Consider the following 23733-nt stretch of genomic DNA (forward strand, 5'->3'; position numbering starts at 1 on the left):
TAACACCCTGTATACAGTCACGTAGCTCAATACGTAGTAAAAATGCATCCACAGATAGTTGCTAACGACTAGGATCGCTAGTATCGCCTCATTACAAACAATGCGAAATAGTATGTGCCCAGTCTATTGTTCCTAGTTTGAGGCGAGCTAGAGGAATTGACACACCGTCAACACTGATGAGGTTGGCGGATTCTACCGAGGAAGATGAAGTTGAAGACGATCACTTAATTAGAGGTAAAAGGCTATATAGAAACACTAGCAGAAAAAATTATGAACAATCAAATACAGAAAATGGTACAAGTACTGAACAAAACTAATTACTAATAGGTCGGCAACAACAAAAACTTAACTTTCCTATAATCAGAAAAAAAAAATTAATCTGAACAAGAAAGATGTATTTAGTAGCAAAATTCTTTGTGTATAAAGACAACGTCAAATTAATTTGTATATTTCAAGATTTTAATTTCAATAAGATTACACATAAAATAAATTTAGTAAAAAGTAGAATAGAATTAAACGAAAATGTGAGCATGGAAAAGAATGTTGTAAATGCAATTGATATTCATTTACGTAATTAATATGTCAAGTGCTGCAAGATGTATAAATAAGCAAATAACTTGCTGACAAGCATGTAGCAGGAATTTAGACTGACCTACTGTAGTCACTGACAAATACCGATTCAGCTATTGCACTGTGCTGGCTATATGTCGACAACTGCTAACCTGGATGCAGTGTGATGGCATGGAAGAATTAGTTAATAGGCATAAGTGAACCTATAATTAAACATAAATATGGAAGTTATGGAATAAATTTAGATGTTTAAAGATAAAAAAAAGAGAAGAAATATTAAGTTAAAAAGGTTCATGGTAGAGAATTGTGAAAAGGAGCAGATAAATAAGTTTTAAAGTTTTAATAGTTATCACGATTGGTTTAAACATGCACTAAAACCAGAAGTAAGTGTAAGTTTCAACAATTAATTACCGAGATTTGCGATAAATTAATTAGTTTAGGAAATTGTATATTCATTATGTATAACTACTTTTGTATATAGATCATTTTTTAAATTATTAAGTTTGTACTTTTGTGAACTAATATCAATAAATCTATCACTATCTATTGTTCCTAGTACCACAGTCTACTATATACAGTCGCGAAGCTCAATATGTAGTAAAAATACAAATATGGGTAGTTGCCCACCACTAGGATCGCTACTATCGCCTCATCATCGCAGATCTCTCTCCTAGCAGACGACAAAATATGTTACACTTTCGTTGTCGTGTTCTTTTGGAAATATTAACACCTTCCTTCCATTATTGAAATATTAAACGCATAAAGTTAATTTATTATTTTAATGAAGTATATTTTAAATCCCACCATAAACTCGAAGATACCTGCAAGAAATAAGTAATATAATTTTTGTTTGTGCAAAATGAACTGAAATTTACTATAATAGCTTCACTCATTCAAGATTATAGCGATAATTAAATATGAAACCAATAAATATTAATTTGCATTTCCCTTTACAGCAATAATAATGGAAATATGAATTACTGGAGTAACTTACGTGTACCGGTACTTGTAGTGTAGGCTTACGTAGTTAACAAAGGGGGATGAGGTTAAGCAATAATTATCACACCAGAATTGGAAATAAAACGTGATCAATAAATTTTATTGCAACAGACTTTTTCTACGTCTCTAGCAAAGCAACAAATAAAAATAACAACAAAATTATCAGCTATAATTAAAAACACATCCTTTGAAAAAATAGGTCTAACCAATAATAATCCCAACAGATTTGAAAATAAAACATGGTCAACAAATTTCATTAAAACCAACTTAATTTTTCTACGTCTTTAGTAAAATAACACATAAAAATAATAACAAAAATAAAGCTACAATTAAAAATATATCCTCTGCAAAAAAAATAGTCCTAACCTTTATTTCTCTAGAAATTTAGCAGCCCAAGTGACAGAACTTTAACCGGTATCTAATGTCCTTTCGGTTAGACTGAAACATTTCATTGTGAAATTTAAGGATATAATGTATTCTAACAGTCACAAAGAACTTCAAAATTAAGAGTTTTGTTCCTGCACAGCATTCTTGTGGAAACCCAGGAACCTTTCTGAATCTTTCGGAAATCGGAAAAAGGATAACTCTGGCCTCTTTCTCTTACTGTTGCTACAGTTTATAGCACTACAAACGTCTCCTCCTTGTCCCATATTATTATTCCAATTATTATATTTTAGCCATTAACATTTTCATTACAACCAATAACGAACATTTCACAAGCATCAATGTGAAATACGCAACGAGCTAGCACTCGATAGAAATACGACAGAGTCCAAAGTCGACCATGGACAGTCTATTGTTTCTAGTTGCTAACCGCTTGGAGAGCTGTATCACGATATTTGCAAAAAAAAACACCTCAAGCTTCGTGACTGTATATACTAGACAGTGGAGATACATTAATTGACAGGAGCCATAGATCTCATTGTTTAGAGTAAGTTTTGTCAAATAAGAGAAAATAATAGGAATATGTATGGTCAGACTTTCTTGTGTTAAATTCTAACGTACTTCGTTTATGTTTCCACCGATTTATGGGTCATCTTCAGAACTGGTCGTTGTTGGTCTTGGCGCCACTTGTTCTGTTTCCTGTGAGGGTGTGTTCCAGTGGTATAGTGTAGAGTCAAAATGTGTGTGTGTTCTGAAATTTAGTTGTGTGTTGTAAATATCGTTGGGGTGTGTTTTTGTGTGTCTGTATATTTCATATTGTTCTAGTGTGTTGAATTTCTGGCTTTTTGGTTGGATGTGTAGTATTTCCATGTCTGTTTTGGTGTCTCTGTGGGTGTGGTTAGCATTTGTGATATGTTCTGCATATGTGGAGGCATTTGTAATTTTGTTATGGCTGTGATGTGTTCTTTGTAACGTGTTTGGAACGATCTGTCTGTCTGTCCTATGTAGAAGTTGTTGCAGGTGTTACATTTGAGTTTGTATTCGCCTGTGTGGTTGTATTTGTTTGTTTGTGTGTTGAGATGTTTTTGTAGAGTGTAATTTGTTCTATATGCTATGTTGTAATTTAATTTATTGAATGAGGTTAAACACTCCATACATGCAGAACACATCACAGGTGCTAACCACACCCACAGAGACATGAACACAGACATGAAAATACTACACATCCAATCAAAAAGCCAGAAACTAAACACATTGGAACAATATGGAGTATACAGACATACAAAAACACATCCCAATGAAATTCTCAACACACAACTCAATTTCAGAACACACACTCTTTGACTGTACACTACATCACACGAACGCACCCACACAGAAACAAAACAAGAGACGCCAAGACCAACAACGACCAGTTCTGAAGATGACCCATAAATAGGTCGGAACATTTTAACAGATACGATAGAAATTTAACACAAGAAAGTTTATAAAATACATATTCCCAAGTGATACAGTGTTAAAAGTTGTGTAATCAAGATGTATAAATTATTTATTTTCTGATTGTATAGCTTAATGGAAGTATGCTACATTGTATTGTATATATTTGTATAGTTTTAGCCGATGAATTGTATATGCTTTAAATTAAATAGTAATCTATATAGCTCTATTGATAAATTGTTTGTGTTTGTAATTTGAAGTAGTTTGCTTGATATGCATTACCAATTTCTGTATATCACAACTGGTTGAATTATTTATGCCTTAAATTTAATTAACCTACTTGTTTTGTATTATACATATAGCTCAACTGATGAATGATCGTTTGCGTTTGTAAATTTAATAATCCGATTGGCTATGTATTGTATATTTTAGTAGAGCCATCGATGTAGCTCAGTCGGCAGACTCGCTGGGCTGCTGATCCGGAGCTGCGTTCGGGCTTGGGTTGGATCCCCTTTGGTCTTTGGTTTCTTCCGAGGTTTTCCACAGCCATGGGACTGAAGCCGGATGGTCTATGGCGAGTCCTCGGCATCAACCCCTTTGATTTGATTACCTGGTTGGGATTTTCCGAGGTTTTCCCCAATCAAAAGGCAAATGCCAGGTAATATTTTGGCGAATCCTCGGATCTCACCTCATCTCACTACATCTCGCCAAAATATTCTAAAAATTGCACAAAAGTGTAAAAATTGTAGAAAATTACTAAATTGTAAAACTATAAAAATTTGTAAAAATTGTAATTGTAATAGGCCTATTGTAAAATTTTGACTTGTTCCACATCTTAAAGCTTCATTGCTCATGTAAGATCTATGGAATAAAATAAATGAATGAATGAATGAATGAATGAATGAATGAATGAATGAATGAAATTAAATATTAACTTAACTGTTATTTTTATTGGGTTATTTTACGACGCTTTATCAACATCTAGGTTATTTAGCGTCTGAATGAAATGAAGGTGATAATGCCGGTGAAATGAGTCCGGAGTCCAGCACCGGAAGTTACCCAGCATTTGCTCGTATTGGGTTGAGGGAAAACCAGGAAAAACCTCAACCAGGTAACTTGCCCCGACCGGGATTCGAACCCGGGCCACCTGGTTTCGCGGCCAGACGCGCTGACCGTTACTCCACAGGTGTGGACCTTAACTGTTATTGTGATTGTTAGACCATATTAAATTTCATTTATTAACCAAACATTTTTAAATGAAATATCAACAGTTAAATTTTTAATATTTACGATATCAGAAGCGAGCAAGAAGAAATTAAAAAAAAAATTAATAAACATTGCAGAAGTGAGTGAAAAATGGCAGGCCTACGTTTCCTGTTGGAAGCTTTCAGCTGGGAATTAAGTTAAGGCATTATTCATCATTCATTTCCATGGAGATTGTTCCACCCAATGAAGCAATTAATTCGAGGGGCTACCTTGAACACACAGCTGTTAATCAGCCAGTTATCCAGTAGAGTAGATACCCCTCAGGGCGTCAAGTAATCCATTAATCGCTAGATTTGATACTAAATCGTCCAGCGTTATGGTTACTCAGTATATTAACTAATGAACCAAACAATACATCAACAAGCGCTAAAGTGAATACAGATCACATGTCTTTCCAGTGTGGCTATTTACCATTAAATATCAGCTACGTTAATCTGCTGAGATGACAGCCTTCGGGCGGAAAGTTCGAGATGTCCTGATTTCCATGTAAAAGTTCCGAGTCCCGCTTCGATTAGGTTTTCATATTAAAAAAATATATATATTTTGGCAAGTGTAAGTTTTGTAACAGCTAATTCTGTGGTGAATGCGATATTTTTAAACATTTAAAAAGAGACGTTCATCACAAATGCATGGCAAAGAGAATGAAGAAAAGCTTGCAGAAGATAATAAAGTCCAGTAATAAATATTTAGGAAGCTCTGAAAATGTATACTGTACGATTTGTTAAATTATTGATTTGGAGCAGTAATGTGCTAAGACAGAACATGAATACGAATTCAGATATCAGTAAATTTTGTGTCATTGTTATGAATTAATAAACATTGAAGTTTAAATGTTTTGTCACATCTGGTGCCATATTTTTGGAATTTTTGCTTTATATTTGATGTGAAAACAGCTGGGGAAATCTATGAGACAGAAGTACTATTAAGTCATTAAGCTAATAATTTGGCTTAACATATTATTGCCACAAGTCTTTCAGAAAGACGCCAGAGACACGTGGTGTTACTTACAGCCACATAAATATTGTTTTGTACTTGGATACCTGTGTCTACAATATGATCTTTTTATTAACATTTCAATTTTGAGATTCATATTAATTTCTTCTACTGTATACAAAGAGATTTTTTTGTAGTCATGAAAATGTTAACTCTGCCCATATTCATATCATTCTTTCTTTAAGACAAAACATGAGTACTGTACTATATATTATGATAGAAAAAGAATGTCCCTCCTTGGTAGATCTAAAATCTGGTAACCCTGCCAGTAACAGAGAACGTGGGAATAATTAAGTGACTGGGGACCAACATTTTCATCTCATCAAAGTATTCATAAATTATCGAGTAGACGTGACATATTTTTTATGTTTGGCTTCCTAATATCTCAGTGAAATGTAATGTAATAGCTAAGTTCTTGATAACAGCAATCTGTCTGTCCTTACACTTAACAATACACCAAACCTTATTCAAATGTTAAAAAAATCTCGGTTTCTTTCGCGATAATAATCTGAATTGCAATTATCAAATTAAATAAACAAAACAATCTTGTTCCTCCATTCACTCTTAGAGTCGCTTAACAAACTTCTTGCTCCAGCAACAAAACCTTACCCTAGTAATCGCATTTCGATTATTGTGACGTTGTTAAAACTACGGTTTTTTTAAACATTACCTCCTCTGATGACAATGTGTAAACAGACTAACTGAATAAAGGAAAATTGTAATGCTTCAGTACATCAATTTGAGGAGGCTTTGGATTAAACAACTGCAGACAAAAGCGAATAGAAACAAGTGAATACAGCTAATAAAAAAATTGAATACCAATATTAATATTATTTAAATTTATAATTTAAAAACGACACATTGCAGGATATGCGTCATTGAAATTTAACTGCTATAACAATGCAATACATGTTTGACAGAGCAAAAAATATATTAAAATCAGAATTAGGATTGTTGTGTTATATCATAAATGTTAATTTCAGTTTAGAAAAGGTGCTCAAAATGGCTCCATTTACTACAAAACAATCCATAAATCTGTCTTTGAAATTGTTTAATGTTTAACCATTGTTATTCAATTGTTTTTATTAGTTTTATTCACTAATTTCCATTAGCTTTTGTATGCAATTATTTAATCAAAAGCCTCCTCAAATTGGTGTAGGCTTACTGAAGAATTAAAATTTCTCTTTATTCAGCACAAATACATTGTCATCAAAAGAGGTAATTTTTACAAAACAATAGTTTATACATGGCAAAAAAATATTATTTTGTACGTATTGGGACCTGACGAATCCAAAAATTCGGAAATAAGTAAATGATATCATTAAAAAAATACTCATTGGCATATTCTTTATAAATGGAAAGTATAGTATTTGAAAACGTGTTCAAAATATATCTTCTTTAGTAACTTACAACTTTTTTTATAAATATATTCTTCATAAAATTAATAATAAGATAGTTACAAGCATTGTTCCATACTTTTTACTCAGCCTGTATAAAAATTGCGTTGTATAAACGAATGAAAATAACAGAGTTGCTTTATTGCAATGAGATTCGTAAAAATTCTAACAACAAACAAAATTAGGTTGAATTTAAGTACCGGTAAGTCAAACATGGAAGGGCAGTGTCTTGCATTTGGAACTTATAATATTTCAGCGTCTCATTCTTTTTAGGTAACTATACATTATATATTTACAGCTCCAAGTATGCCAGTCACATTCAACTTAATTTCTTGGCGTAATATTTGATCAACATTTGAATTGGAAATTACATTGTTCACCGCTAATTGTGAAAATGAATGTTTACGTTATACGAAATAATAAATTTGAGATCTTTTATTTGTCATAGAACCACACAGTCCTTTTATTATGCCGAAGTAGAATCGAGATTATTATATGGCATAAAATATGCTTCTGGGGGTCAAGTTCGAAGATGAGTGATGTTTTTATAGCTCAGAAGCATGTTGTGAGATGCATGGCAGGTGTTGTTAATCTTACATCATGTAGGAAATATTTTAAATTGTAATATTTTAACAGTTTATGCTTTATATATTTTTAAGCTCATGGAAATAATACATTCTAATAAGAACCATTTTTATCGAAGTAGTGATTTAAGAGAGAAGTTTTATATAATATTCTTATTGAATTTGGTATTCCCAAGAAACTAGTTCGATTAATTAAAATGTGTCTTAGTGAAACTTACAGCAGAGTCCGTATGGGCCAGTTTCTATCTGATGCTTTTCCAATTCACTGCGGGCTAAAACAAGGAGATGCACTATCACCTTTACTTTTTAACTTCGCTCTAGAATATGCCTTTAGGATAGTCCAGGATAACACAGAGGGTTTGGAATTGAACGGGTTACATCAGCTGCTTGTCTATGCGGATGACGTGAATATGTTAGGAGAAAATCCACAAACGATTAGGGAAAACACGGGAATTTTACTTGAAGCAAGTAATGAGATAGAGTTGGAAGTAAATCCCGAAAGACTAAGTATATGATTATGTCTCGTGACCAGAATATTGTACGAAATGGAAATATAAAAATTGGAAATTTATCCTTCGAAGAGGTGGAAAAATTCAAATATTTTGGGGCAACAGTAACAAACATAAATGACACTCGGGAGGAAATTAAAAGCAGAATAAATATGGGAAATGCCTGTTATTATTCGGTTGAGAAGCTTTTGTCATCTCGTCTTCTGTCAAAAAATCTGAAAGTTAGAATTTATAAAACAGTTATATTACCGGTTGTTCTGTATGGTTGTGAAACTTGGACTCTCATTTTGAGAGAGGAACAGAGATTAAGGGTGTTTGAGAATAAGGTTCTTAGGAAAATATTTGGGGCTAAGAGGGATTAAGTTACAGGAGAATGGAGGAAGTTACACAACACAGAACTGCACGCATTGTATTCTTCACCTGACATAATTAGGACCATAAAATACAGACGTTTGAGATGGGCAGAACATGTAGTACGTATGGGCGAATCCAGAAATGCATATAGTGTGTTAGTTGGGAGGCCAGAGGGCAAAAGACCTTTGGGGTGACCGAGACGTAGATGGGAAGATAATATTAAAATGGATTTGAGGGAGGTGGGATATGTTGATAGAGAATGGATTAATCTTGCGGGCTTATGTGAGGGCGGTAATGAACCTCCGGGTTCCTTAAAAGCCAGTAAGTAAGTCAGTAAGTAATTTTCATTACTAGAACACTCGTTTTAAGGATAATTTTAATGTTCCATTACATCGATTGACAAGTTTCAACAAAATAGATATGGTCTATGACTTAAAATTATACAATGGTTTGCCAGATGAAATAAAAAACATGAATGATTTAAGGTGTTTTATGAACGATAAATCAAAAGAATTTTAACAAATCTCTGTCCCTACAATTTAGATTAAATACGTGTGGGTTTACATTGGTGCTAATTTATTGTAATTTAATTGATGGAACAACTGGATAATACGCACGGCAGACCAATATCGATAGTCGACTCTACTCGCTGGCCACTAGTCACCGGGCCGTACCGAGCCGTATCAAACAAAATATAATCGAAATGGTGGTAGTCAAATTCGCGACTATATTCTTAAATAATTCACTCCATTAGTCAAGTTCAAGGTTTTATGTAGTACAACGGCGGTTTTTTGAATGCATTAAATGAAAATGAAGATGTAATAAGATAATAAACTAGGTTATCACATGGAAATTAACAGGAAAAAAGATGTGTTTCACGGAATACAATTAAAATGACGGAAAGTAAATTTCCGGTTAATGTTCGCCAAAGCGTAAAGTACGTAATTATGACGGCGTTGCTGTTTTATTTCTGGCCTATAGAAAAATACCTAGCCTTTTACGAAAAAAAATTTAAGGACCATGAAATTATTCACCGCTTTCATTATAGGCCTATTATTTTTTAACAATATTACGAATCAAAAACTGTCATATTATATAATTTTAACTACTACATGGACGAACCAAATCAAGCTAACCTAACCTAACCTAACCAAAGCTAACCTAACCTAACCAAAGCTAACCTAACCTAACCTAACCAAAGCTAAGCTAACCTAACCAAAACTAATCTAACCTAACCAAAGCTAATTTAACCTAACCTAAGCTAACCTAACCTAAGCTAACCTAACCAAAGCTAACCTAACCTAACCAAAGCTAAGCTAACCTAACCAAAACTAATCTAACCTAACCAAAGCTAATTTAACCTAAGCTAAGCTAATCTAAGCTAAGCTAACCTAACCTAACATAACATAACCTTCGTAAATGCAAGGCCTGTAACCGGAGCAAGAAGGGATCTCAATCATTTAATCTGCAAGTACACGCAAAAATAAATTCAAGTAAGGATCACGCTCCCACTGCATGAGAGGTCCGCGCATGCGCTACAGCAAAACTGTTTCTGTCCCGAGCCTCTCATCTAAGGCACTCGTCATAATTTACTCGCAATATTTACGCAAATATACATTGTCGCTAACAGTGGTGCTATCTCTCAATAATGTTCAGAACGAAGGAGGTAGACAGAGAGAGAAAAAATTTCTCCCGCCAACTACGCCACACACCAACGTCACGTTCTTATGTTGGTGACATTGTGTATTTACTTAAATTTGGTGCTAAACGTAACGGCACGGTTCAAAGTGACCGTGCTAATTCTCCAGTATAGCGAACGAATCAAATAATATATGTAAGCAGGATTTAAACTAATTTCAAAACATAGCCTCTAATTACAAAAAAGTCCAGGTCTTACCCCTAAGATACAAAATAGTCGACATTCTTTCATCCCTCTACTTCAATTATATATTTGATTCAGTCTGTCTTTGACAATGTATCTCTGGTATATCTTACAATGTCTTAAAATTAATATTAGCTCCATTCGAAATATGCAATGGTACTTTGCGCCACTTTTGTTCTAAAGGAGTGGGTTCTGTTTAGGTTACAGGTTCACCCCAGCAACAAGGGTAGCTCCTCGTTTTGGAGAAACGCCTTAAGGAAATTGCAGACGTGGTGCGGGTAGGAGTATATGTATATAAGTATCAAGGCTGTCCAACCCCTATCGTCATCATCCCCCTCTCAAACCCCCAACTAACCACCCTCTAGTTGAAGAATGAAGATATGACGAAGTTAGTACCAGATGTTGGCAAGAAACATGGAACTTGGTTTCTAGATTGCTTGGTGACATTTGGAGGAATTACTAACATCTTCCCTTGTTTCGTGTTGGTTCGTCTGTTTTTAATAAATGGAAACATGAAATCTTTAAAGAGTCTCCTACACACGTTTTCTTAAATAAAAGGGACAAATAATTTCGGCTTCTCATGAAGATAAAAGTAATAACCGAATAGATGTTTCTCCTTTATTAAATTTTCAATCTGAACAGTTTATTGATCTCAATAATATATCCGTATGAACACCATTAAATTCCTTCCAGAAGCCTCCTAATAAACGTTGCTACTAATTTCGGTAGGCTAATATTGAGAATGTGGTTTTCCATCTCAGTCATCTAGTGAGAATACAAAGAAGTTAGGCCTTTACACCATATTCTCCAGAAATATACGAATAATTAACTGTAGTAATGTCACGAGAGGTCTAAGATTTGCCGATAAATCCACGCTCGTGGATTTATCAACAGTAATCTCACTAGAGATTTTAGGATTTTATCGATAAATCAAAACTTGAGTGGGATTTAATTGACTATTACACGATTAGAAGAAAGTATATAAAGATTAGAAGTAACGAAGTACTCTAATACAATAAAATATTAATTGAATTACGAAAATACAACTGTCTTCAAATGTATTATTGTACCATCTCAACATTACAAATATTACGCTAGATGCATGCTAGATGGCAGTAGTGAGTTATGATTACTAGCAATGCCTTCTCGTCGAGAAGTTATCGATCTATATCACGATGCCAGTGTTACTAGTCAAGAAGGCCTTGTTGATTCAGTTTCATTTTTATTAAAACAGTTGCATTCCACTTCATTTATACGAATCCCAGTAATCAACGTAACTTAACAGATGATTTTCAATAAATCTTAATATTACACAATCTCTGATACGTTACTATCCATAATATCATATAGCAGAAGCTATAACATAACCTAACTAATATACACAAGTGTTAGAAAAGTTTTAATTAACGACCATGACATAAAAAATAAATATGAATAATTTTAAAAAGAATAATTATTGAATGTACAATTTTCAAATTTGAATGTTGTTGGTGGTTCAATTGATGTTATATTGGAAGTGTGCGTAATAGAAGTGGAACTCGTTGATTTAGGCCTATATGGTGTATACAACTTATTCAGGATTTCCGAATGGTGCTCTTCATTTATTTGTAAATAGAATTTCAGAAGATGCATAGGTATGATCAGTGATTTTTATTAATTCTTGTTCTTGAATGCGAATGCGAGTCATATTTGAACCTGCTGTGCATCGACTGGAGTGGTTTGTGATTTTTTTTTTTGACGTCCAGACCAGCGCAGTTTCAAATGTTGGCAAACAAAGAAACAAATGCTAGGGACGCGATAAAATTAAACAAATGCTAGGGACGCGATAAAATTAAACAAAAGCTAGGGACGCGATAAAATTGTGCGATAAGCAGCCATAATTGGTTGAAAAACGTACTTTCGTACAGTTTTATTGGTCGAAAGTAGTGTGACGTAGTAAAAGTGTAGTAGTCTTGGAAATCTCAGACCTCGAGTGACATTCATTAGGACTATTTCGCGAATAAAATAAAAACGTAAATAATATATCCCTAAAATTCAATCACAAAATGTTAATAATTGTATATTTACGAATGCTTAACCTATTAAGACATTGTGAAGTTGAAATACTCGTAGATGAATATCGATTACTGCAATAAAGAAATTCGATGTTATTATTCAGTAATGCCAATTGCGAAAAGCGAAATACAGGTTTAGCAATATTAATTATATGTACTGCACTTTTCTCTTATTATTATAACATAAATACATTTTCATTATCTGCTGAAATCATAATTTAATTTAACAGTAACAGTGGGGACAGCTATACACCAATGCTTATGTATTCACAGCGAGACATGTTGCTACACAGTGAAGCCATCTCTGTATAGATGGGCCTAATTAAAACACGAATTTTATTACGCCATACGGACAGCAGTTTGATCAAAGACCTTATTATTACTATGCAAGGCCTTTGGGTTTGATATGTGATGATGTTACATAAATTTGAACATTTGACTTTCTATTAATTGTTTCATTTCATTCAGAAAATACAAATTTTATAGACTACAATTACAGGTTAAGTTACCTGTGGGAGCAGGACCAATGTCAGCTGTGCCTTATTTCGATCGTTACAATGAGTGCTACACGAAAGCATTTTTATAGCTCGACAAACGCATTCTCGCTGTAGTGTGTAACGGAACTAAAGCTGCATCTACACAGTTCAATATTCCAATCGCGTATGCGTGTAATCTGGGAAGAATATTGAAAGAATCAAGTTTAAAAGGTACGTTCAATTAAGACGCATGAAGATTTTGTGTCTACATGGTGCGCCGTTTTGAACGTCGTCTTCACTGCGTAAATATATTAATTAATATTAAATATCAATCTTGCATTCATTGCTTTAAAGTTGAAAGAAAAGTTTAACCGTGTAGTTGCATCTGAATGTATTCATGATCATCAATTTACGGGGAAACAGTTGGCGACAACGACTAAACAAAAGAACGACCATGCGATAAATTGATAGCGATAAATCTAGCTGCAAAAATTATCGCAAATTGTGACTGTGATTGGTTGGAATTCAAAATTTCATTGCACTTCATTGGCCGAAAATGGAATGACGTCATATAAACGAAATAGTTTTCTATAATACAAAGGGTTTTGAAGTTTCCTCATAATTTAATTGAGCTTAATGAATGTTTATTGTCGTGATAATTATTTCGAGACCAGAAGTCGATGAATAAGTATCTAATGGCAGCAAACATAAGTTTAAAAATCGAAATTAAATTGCCTGAGGATAAATATTATCACGGATTGTATTCGGCGAGATGATCCCAATGCGGACAACTGTGATTCTGAACAACTAAACATTCGGTGTTATAATAATAATAATAATATCCAGAGAAACAGTCGAATCGAAGCTGAGATGATAATAATGAAAGGTCTTTGGAATAAAAACAATTGAACGTTTGGGATTATAACAAAATTTTATTTTGAACTCCTTTATCATAGCTTATCCTTAATTTTCAACAAGTTTAATTTTATTGTAAACATTTTTACGTATATAGTGGCGACGCTGTTATTCCCGGCGTGACTCCTCCTCTTTGCTTACGTCTTAGGAAATGAAGGCTCTATAAAGTCTAGGTAGGTAGTATCGTTCGCCATTTTTGTTCTTGTGTTGCCTATTTTCCACACCGTTAAACATTATCATGTCGTAGCTCCTATGATAATAAATCAAACGCACTGTAATTCAGCAAATAATTGAGCGGCAAATAACGTCCTCGTGTGCTTTCTGAGAACGCCAACGAAAGAGCCAAAATGGCGGGCAATTATACAGGGTGCGTCAGAAAGAACGGATGGATTTCACATGGCAAGAAAATTGTAAAGATTCATCAAATCAAAAATTTATTGTTATCAACATATTCACCAATACATGCAGTTTATTTATGTAAAACAACATTATCCATATGATGTCCTTGGCTTTCAATACAGGCATCGAGGCGTTTTCTGATGTTCGCCATCACTTTCACAGTCATAGCCGGTGCAATTGCCACGATTTCTTCACGAATCGCTGTCTTCAGTTCGTCCAGTGTATGTGATCGATGTTTACAAACTTACGCCTTCAAATGGTCCCAAAGAAAGAAGTCGCAGGGCGCGAGATCTTACCGTAGCCTCGGACAATCTCAGTGCAATAGAATTTCGTCCAGGTGATTTCTTCTTTAATGTTGAACCTGTGATACGAAATGAAGCCACCCACCGCAAAATTGTATTCCGAGTTGGAATCCTAGCGTGACATCCGATGTCGAAATGAGTCCTGAGTGGCGATCACAGACTCTTCATTTTTCAAAAATGTCTCTACGATGAAAGCACGTTGTACACCAGACCAACACCATATTCTCAACTGAAACTGCATTCTATGGCTGAACCAACAGTCGTGGTCCCCCTCACTATATCTCTCTCCTCGTTGCGTATCGATAGTTTGAAATCCATCCGTTCTTTCTGACGCACCCTTTATTAAGTATTTATCGAGCCTTAAGAAATGAATAACGTCTTCCTCAGCGAATCACAAGACGCACACGTTTAAATGTAGCCGACCTGCAACGCGATTGGCTGCCGGAAATTAGGGCGACGGGACTATAGTTAATAAATGTGTAATTTTATATAACCTTTGAAAACCGTTTCAACATCTCTCATCATACACAAATCCATCCCATAATGGAATTGCACTTTGACTAAAGTTCCTGGAAAACACATTTCAGTCTGCCGATGGTGTTTCCCTAGCAACGCTATATCGACAATGCGATATTTTAAAAATATCATTTACTCCAATCTAGTGCTTTAGTAACATTTAGTACTCTGTCCTTGGTTTATTTGTCCGTACCTCTGCTATGCAACCTAACAAAGAGTTGGAGTTGTGGCATACACTTCAAAGCACGCTGAAGTTAGGAAATCTGTAACATCATTGAACACAACACTGCGCTGCCGTGACAGAGACGCCCGCCCAATGGAAGTAACGTTATCACATTACTGTGATAATAAATCATATACGGCGCAGTGACAATAGGACATATTTATTTAATATACTCGTGTAGTAGCGCAAGGAGGAATATATATATATATATATATATATATATATATATATATATATATATATATATATATATATATATACCACCTACAAAATAAAAACATAAAGAAAAAAAATACAAATACAAAACGACCCACATTTTGAGAACTTTTCCTCGAATCCCTGTAGACCTACCAGTTATTTGTAAAAAAAATCATGTTTACACAGATTACATGTCATTAGGGTTGCCTGTCTTTCCGAATATCCTGGGATCTCCCATATTTGCCCCTAATTTTTAACAGACTCCCGGCTCCAGTATTATTCTTCTATTCGAGCATTTTTCTCACTTATTTTTACATAATGTAAAAATTTTTATTCAAAACATTTGATTTTGCCGTGAATAATAATTGATTATAAGATGAATTTTCTTCTCCAAGAAAGGCACAAAATGGGCCAACTTTATAGAATGTAATGCTTGCCAGAAACGGGTTTCAGTCCTGACCCGCCTAAAATCAAACCGTGTTAATGTTGAATAATTTCAAGGGAAAAATTGTTCCGGGGCCGGGTATCGATCCCGGGACCTCTGGTTGAACGTACCGGCGCTCTCCCAACTGAGCTACCCGGGAACTCCACCCGACACCGTCTCAACTTTTCCCTTTATATCCACACAACTCGCGTGGGCTGACGAAACGCCAGAGACCCACATCGAGTGCACACAAACTCTGTGTGACTTGGAATTGTGGTTTTCTGTTAACGTACACAGTAACGTATATATTATGCAAATCTAATCTTTCAGGTGAAGCACCCTGTAAAGCAGATTTGAATAATTTCAAGGGAAAAATTGTTCCGGGGCCGGGTATCGATCCCGGGACCTCTGGTTGAACGTACCGGCGCTCTCCCAACTGAGCTACCCGGGAATTCCACCCGACACCGTCTCAACATTTCCCTATATATCCACACAACTCGCGTGGGCTGACGAAACGCCAGAGACCCACATCGAGTGCACACAAACTCTGTGTGACTTGGAATTGTGGTTTTCTGTTAACGTACACAGTAACGTATATATTATGCAAATCTAATCTTTCAGGTGAAGCACCCTGTAAAGCAGATTTGAATAATTTCAAGGGAAAAATTGTTCCGGGGCCGGGTATCGATCCCGGGACCTCTGGTTGAACGTACCGGCGCTCTCCCAACTGAGCTACCCGGGAACTCCACCCGACACCGTCTCAACTTTTCCCTTTATATCCACACAACTCGCGTGGGCTGACGAAACGCCAGAGACCCACATCGAGTGCACACAAACTCTGTGTGACTTGGAATTGTGGTTTTCTGTTAACGTACACAGTGACGTATATATTATGCAAATCTAGTCTTGAGACGGTGTCGGGTGGAGTTCCCGGGTAGCTCAGTTGGGAGAGCGCTAGTACGTTCAACCAGAGGTCCCGGGATCGATACCCGGCCCCGGAACAATTTTTCCCTTGAAATTATTCAAATCTGCTTTACAGGAAGGTTCACCTGAAATACTAGATTTGCGTGTTAATGTTATTAATGTGGAATAACTGACTACACATACCAAGACGTAGTAATGCTCATACAAAGAGGATGTTTCATTTCATGACCAATAATTGGACAGATGTTCGAAACAGGAGCATGACACATCTAATCAAATCAGAGCTGCAAACTGCAATGGACTTCAACTATTACGTGAGACAAAATCTTTCTCAAAATACTCTTAATTTAAGCCTAGCTGCCGAAGTGTAGAATAAAGTTGTTTTTCAGTAACTGAACCAAATAATTTTTCTATTTTATATGTGGACCAATCCAAGTCAACGCAACCATATTACAGTACGTGGAGGAATACATCTATCTGGGCCAATTGGTCGGATTCAAAAGCTGCATGACGAGAGAACTAAAAAGAAGAATTGCATCAGCATGGAGAGCTTTCTGGTCACTGCAATTCATACTCCTTGACAAGAAACTGAACCGCAAACTAAAGCTGGAGGTGCTGCAATCCTGTATCTTCCCAACCTTACTGTACGGCTGCCAGACCTGGAAACTGACCGTGAACCAGAAGACGCAGATTCAGATCTTCCAGCGCAAAATGGAGAGGAAAATCCTAGGACTCTCCCTCAGAGACAAGATTTCCAACACCAGACTCAAGCAGATGACAAACACCAGAGACATGGCACACCAAGGGGAACGCCTGAAATGGAAATGGGGAGGCCACGTGTCGAGACTCCAAGGCTGCAGATGGGCGCATATTTCCACCACGTGGGACCCACGCATCGGGAGGCGAAACCGAGGAAGACCTGGGACCAGATGGGCGGACTTCTTCAAGAGCCTAGCTGGACCCCTGTGGTCCAGAACAGCCAAGAACCGAGCAGAATGGAGATCGCTACAGTTTGCCAGTATCGAGTGAGAGCGCAAGTGTACACACACAAACGACGAACAAAACTTATATAGAACAGAATCTACAGTCATGCGGATTAGCTCACCGCATGATCTCTAAAGAGCTCCCCTTTTAGGAGGCCATAGCCCTTCACGGGAAATCCAAAGGCTATTTCATTCATTCATTCATTCATTCATTCATATGTGGAATTTTGTCGATTCCTTAGTCTCCCGTATTTTCTTAAAAAAAAGTTGGGAACCCTACACGTCATATTACTTTGATGTAGAAAAAATGTTCACAACATTCCGTGGCCTGCTGAGAGAATATAAAAGAAAGGAATGCGATATTTTCTACCAACAAGATACTAAAAAGCAACTTTCACTTTTGGGGGTTGGCAAGGGTTTTACTTCTCGTCTCTATGTTGCTAGTGAGTGTAACAGTGTAGTTATTTTACTGAAGTTGTTTTGTGAAGTTGGGTGCCCTGTTCAGTTCATTTTTACAGCTAGTGCATGTGGAGTTCATAATAAGATACAGTATTTGACGTGCCAAAATATACTGCAGTGGATTAGGGAAGACGCTAATTCCACTACTGATGAAAAAAAATATCAAGCTGTCGGAAACAAGTAAATAGAAAGTGACAGCAGCTGTTCAGGGGAATGAGTTCATAGTAGAATTACCTCGGGGGTCACTACCAATGAAATAATGCGCCAATGACATCTCTCGTCGTAGAAAGCTCTTTCTTGGCCTACAAAAATAAGTGATAAAATACAAGAGAAAAATTGCACATCCGAAAACATAGTGCTACATAAGTATTGAAATGCATAATGCACTTCTGTTTAATATACATTATAAAGGTACATAAAATAATTGTGCTAATGAGAATTACCTCAAGCTAGTGTTGTAGAAATAGCAGTGTATGAGCATAAATTATTATAAAAGGCAATACAAGGTTAGCATTACTATATCATAATGTTATTCGTCCTAATTGTTTTGTCTATATAAATCCCAATTGTAAAATTTTTGTAAAAGGCCAAAATAATTTTTAAAACCCTAAAAAAAAATGGCTAATGCATGGAAAATAAAATGCTAAAATTACTTCCATAAAGACCTCAAATTCAGGGCCCTAATTAGGTCTGAGGTCACTGTGTTCTCATTTCCAGCTCGGCTGTATTTCCATATTTTCCCACAAGATGGCAGGTCTACGTTGCGCGTAAATATGACATGTCTTTCACAAAAATATAGCAATTTCCACATTTACAGACAAACTATTTTCACTTTTATTTATGTCTTTGTTTATATCTTCCTTTATACAGGGTGATTCACGAGGATTCACCGTCACTTACGGAGCTAATTTCCGAAGACATTTTGAACAAAAAATGTCATATAAACATTTGTCCTAATCTCAATAGTTTCAGAGTTACACTAATTTGAAGTTGCTTGTAAAATACCTTTGTGCGAGATCGTGCGTATTTGCTTGGTTTCCGCACAAAACCAATCCGCGGAAAGTCTAAAATCCCACATTCAGTATTCCCAACCTAACACACATAACAATTTCCCTCTTCTTACCGCTTAAGTGACATTTTGATTTTACTGCTTTAGGCTTTTAACATATTATGTTTAGAGACGTTCAATATAGTAATAATTATAAATTGGAAATTTACCACTGCAATTTCACCTAAATTGCACTGTTAATTATTGTTTTTCAATATTTCCAAAAATTAAGTAAACTCTACAACTCCACTAAAGTTACTGCATTCGTGATGCAAGTAACATTAAGGAAGCCGTGAAAAAATCAACAAGATTCCAGACTCATCATAGACTGGGAAAAAGAAAAGGCAGACGTATATACGACCTGATGGAGTATAGTAAACACAGAAAATATTTTAAAGCAACAATGTTGAAGATAGATATTTTTGTTTTGCAAATTTGCCGTCATTGAACAGAAACCAAGATGGAGATTTAATTGCAACTAATTAGAAATTCCTCTTTCAGGTATGTAATAAACGAACTTCGCACAAAATAATGTACGATACACGAGCGGTATGTTTTCTTTCAATTCTCGGAAATTAAAAAAGCTCAACTACGGTTCGCTTTTTCAAACTTTTCCTCGAACATGAAAACTTCAACATACCGCTCTTGTAACGTATATTACTATTATTATTTAGTTTTAAGGGTAAAAGAATATTACAGTTAGAGAATTAACAATTCAGGAGTATCATTTCTTTAATAAGCTAGTATTCTGAAGTTAAAATTTTGTTGTAAATTCCATAGTTGCTTCCTACAGATTTTTTTTTTTTTTTTTTTTTTTCCACTTTTTAACTACAAAATTAAATTTTTGTTACTCATTTATCACAACGATTGTTAGAAATCACACCACTCTTGTAAATTCTTTAGGACTGTACATTAAGATTCAATTAAACTGTCATCAATCAAGTTCCTAAAATTGTATGATTTGTAACAATTTTTGACAATTACGTAAAAATGATGACATTTTTAGTTAAAAAACAAAATCTGTACAAAGCAATTTACAATACTTTTTTTTTCTTCAGAACACTAGCCAATTAGAGAATGATACTTCGGAATAGTTCATTCTTCATCGGTAATATTCTTTTACCCTTAAAACTTCAACTTTAAATGTATTTTCTGCTAAAAATGTCTCCTGAAATAAGCTCCGTAAGTGACGGTAAATCCTCGTGAATCACCCTGTGTATATTTATTTTAGATTTCCTCAATGTGCTAGGAACTTGGGTAAGATACAACCTCGTGAGTTTGAGGTCAACGAACACTGCAGCTTCAGCCTCCTTCAGGAGCAAAGTAGACTTCTTTGATCTATCACTCGTATAATATATGCTTGAAAGGTCTCGTAAATGTAAGATTACGTCATGTTATTGGATTTAATCCTCAACGGAAGAAGCCAATGCATTTGCTGTACGAGTCAGCCATAACCTGCTGCCAAGGCAGACTGATACTATTAGACTTCCTAACGTAGGAGAAGATAGTTTATTATTAACTCTTTTCATCACTTTAAACTCAGATGGAATTCTAGTAGATAAAGAAAAAAGTGAAAGGTAAGTTTCACGAGATAACGAATGGCCTATATTAATCTTATACTTAAGTGTATTTTTTATTTTATTCGGTTATTTTACGATACTGTATCAACATCTAGGTTATTTAGCGTCTGAATGAAATGAAGGTGATAATGCCGGTGAAATGAGTCCGGGGTCCAACACTGAAAATTACCCAGCATTTTCCCGGAAAAACCCTCAACCAGGTAATTTTCCCCGACCGAGATTCGAACCCGGGCCACCTGGTTTCGTGGCCAGACGCGCTGACCGTTACTCCACAGGTCTGAACGCTTAAGTGTACAAGCTGAAACTTACAGGATGGTTCACGAAGAACATTGTAACTACAGGGTGTGATATTTAAAGGAGTTTCACAAAAAACGGTTCATATGAATATGGGCCCGATTGTCAACGGTATAAGTGATACAGCGATAAGAAAATATTTGAATCTGTATTTTTAAGGGTGTAAGTCAGGAAAAGTAAATTTGTTGAAAACTGAAAAAAAAAAACTATATTAGAGGAAAACTATATGGAAATATATGATTCCCGAGATGTGGGCTGATAATCTAGGTTACATTTGTGTTGGTTTTTAAAGTAATTGGACGCATTATGCGGATACTAAAAGTTTTATTCATAAATAAGATTAAGAAAACCGCCCTTTTAAAAATAAACAAATTTATAACGAGTAAAATCAAATATCATACGGAAGTTTTCGTGCTATTATTGAATTATTATACTGGAAATCATACACAGTAAATAAACAGAATGTAGAATAATTATACATTTAAAAAATAGAAAGATATGAATGATGAGAAATCAGTCTTTTCACACTGTTTTCCAGTCATTGTTACTTTGCGTTACTACCTCAGAATATGTGCGTCAGATACGTGTGCAACATCCGAAGATATGATCACATATCACCGTCCTTCGCAAGTCTCTCGTGGCTCCGACTTAAAGAACGTAGACTTTACACTTTTTGTCTTTACTCTTTCGAATTCTGCACACCTCAACACCAAATTACCTTTCGTCTCGTTTATCTTATCTATACTCTAACCACGACGTAAATACCAGATCACTTATCTGTGGCACGCTAAATATACCTCTTCACAGAACATCTTGTTATTCCTCATCTTTTACAATATCCACCTCGCGTCAATGGAATTCCTTGTCACAAAGTGTTAGGGGCTGCAAGACAATAAACACCTTTAAGAACAGCTTAAAATATAACCTTATTAGCATTTCACTCCAATCTTACTGATTTAAAGTATCACTGACTACACTGTTACTCCTTCCTTTAGACATGCATCCTGATAGTGCTGTATTTTCAAAATTTTCTCGTAATAATCTCTTTCTATTATCTAATATTATTTGAAATATATTAACAACATTCCATGTATTTTAGTTTAATTCTGCTACATAGTTTGTATTTCAGTGTTTAATTAATAGTTCATAGTATTTTGTTGTTTAATTCGTAAATAACTCTTGTATACATGTAACTCATATCTAAATCAAATTGTTGAATTCTTCGTAAGTTCATACATATGTATACTGGGTGTTAACTTCAAAATGTGTCATGGCTCGCTGTATGCCGTCATGTGGCTAGCCGATGAGCCTTGAGAATTCAATCTTCCTACACTTCCGCAGAGGTGTATAACCTAAGAGGCAGAAAAGTTGCCTAACAAGCACGGCGTTCATTCTGAAGAGTAGTACTGATACGTACGGTAACGCCGGTAGTGGCAGGAATGTGAACTGTTTGGAAATACGTACTGTCGGGATATGGGGAGAGGGTTAAGACGATTACTTACGTATTTGTTGACATTAACTTCGACGGTCAACATGGACTCGGAGCATTTGATTCGTATTGTGGAATGTTGCCGTACGCAACCGATGATAACAAATACCCTGCGTACGACTTGCCGGCGCAAAACAGAGTTCGAAAGAGGTTATGGTAGCACACAGACCGTACAGACCGCCATCCGTTGCTACGACGTTCAAGTTATACCGTACACGTTCTCAAGTTCAGATTGAAGAACGCCTTAAATAATAGGCAACTCCTCTAACATATAAGCTGAAACTCGCTTCAAATCGTTGACCCAACAACAGTGACGTCATGACACACTTTGAAATGAACACCCAGTATACACTTTTTGCTGGTTGAGTGGAAGAGAAGGCCTTACGACCTTAACTCTGCCAGCTAAAATAAATCATCATTATTATTATTATTATTATCATTATTATTATTATTATTATTATTATTATTATTATTATTATTATTATTATTATTATTATTATTACCTATAGACCAGCTGAAAAGTTCTTTATAAAATACCGTATGCTCACTTGGGTTGTAGGGCCTACTTCTTCATTTTTTCGAAGTCTTGTAGTTCTTTCTGTTTTATTGGCACTTTCCCTGCTGGGTAGACTGGGCTTGTTGGAGGTGGGACAGATTCTCGCAGAAGTGCGATGAAGAATGCGTGGCTTACTAATTCATTGATACTACTAGATACTTTGACGCATCCAACTCTGTCATGTGTATACTCAACGTAGAGTAGGGTATACATTGCAAAATTGATTATCTCTTTTCTTTGTTTGTTCCTTTCTTCAGAAACAGCAGTCTTTTTTGTAATTCTTCTTCTATTTTCAGCTATTCGCAGTTACTACTACCAAATAAATCGTTTCAAAACGATACATGTCACTGACTACTGACCAATTAAAAGAAATTTTAATTTTAACTTGTCTCTAACAACCCAAGGAACAATGTTATTGGCGCCCTTTCAAGCAAATACGATGGGATTATCAATGTACGATAAAAATTAAAATGTCAGAAATTCAATTCATTTAAATCAGCCATCGTCAACTGGCCTGC

This window comes from Periplaneta americana, chromosome 13, assembly GCF_040183065.1.
Source record: "Periplaneta americana isolate PAMFEO1 chromosome 13, P.americana_PAMFEO1_priV1, whole genome shotgun sequence".
Taxonomy (NCBI): domain Eukaryota; kingdom Metazoa; phylum Arthropoda; class Insecta; order Blattodea; family Blattidae; genus Periplaneta; species Periplaneta americana.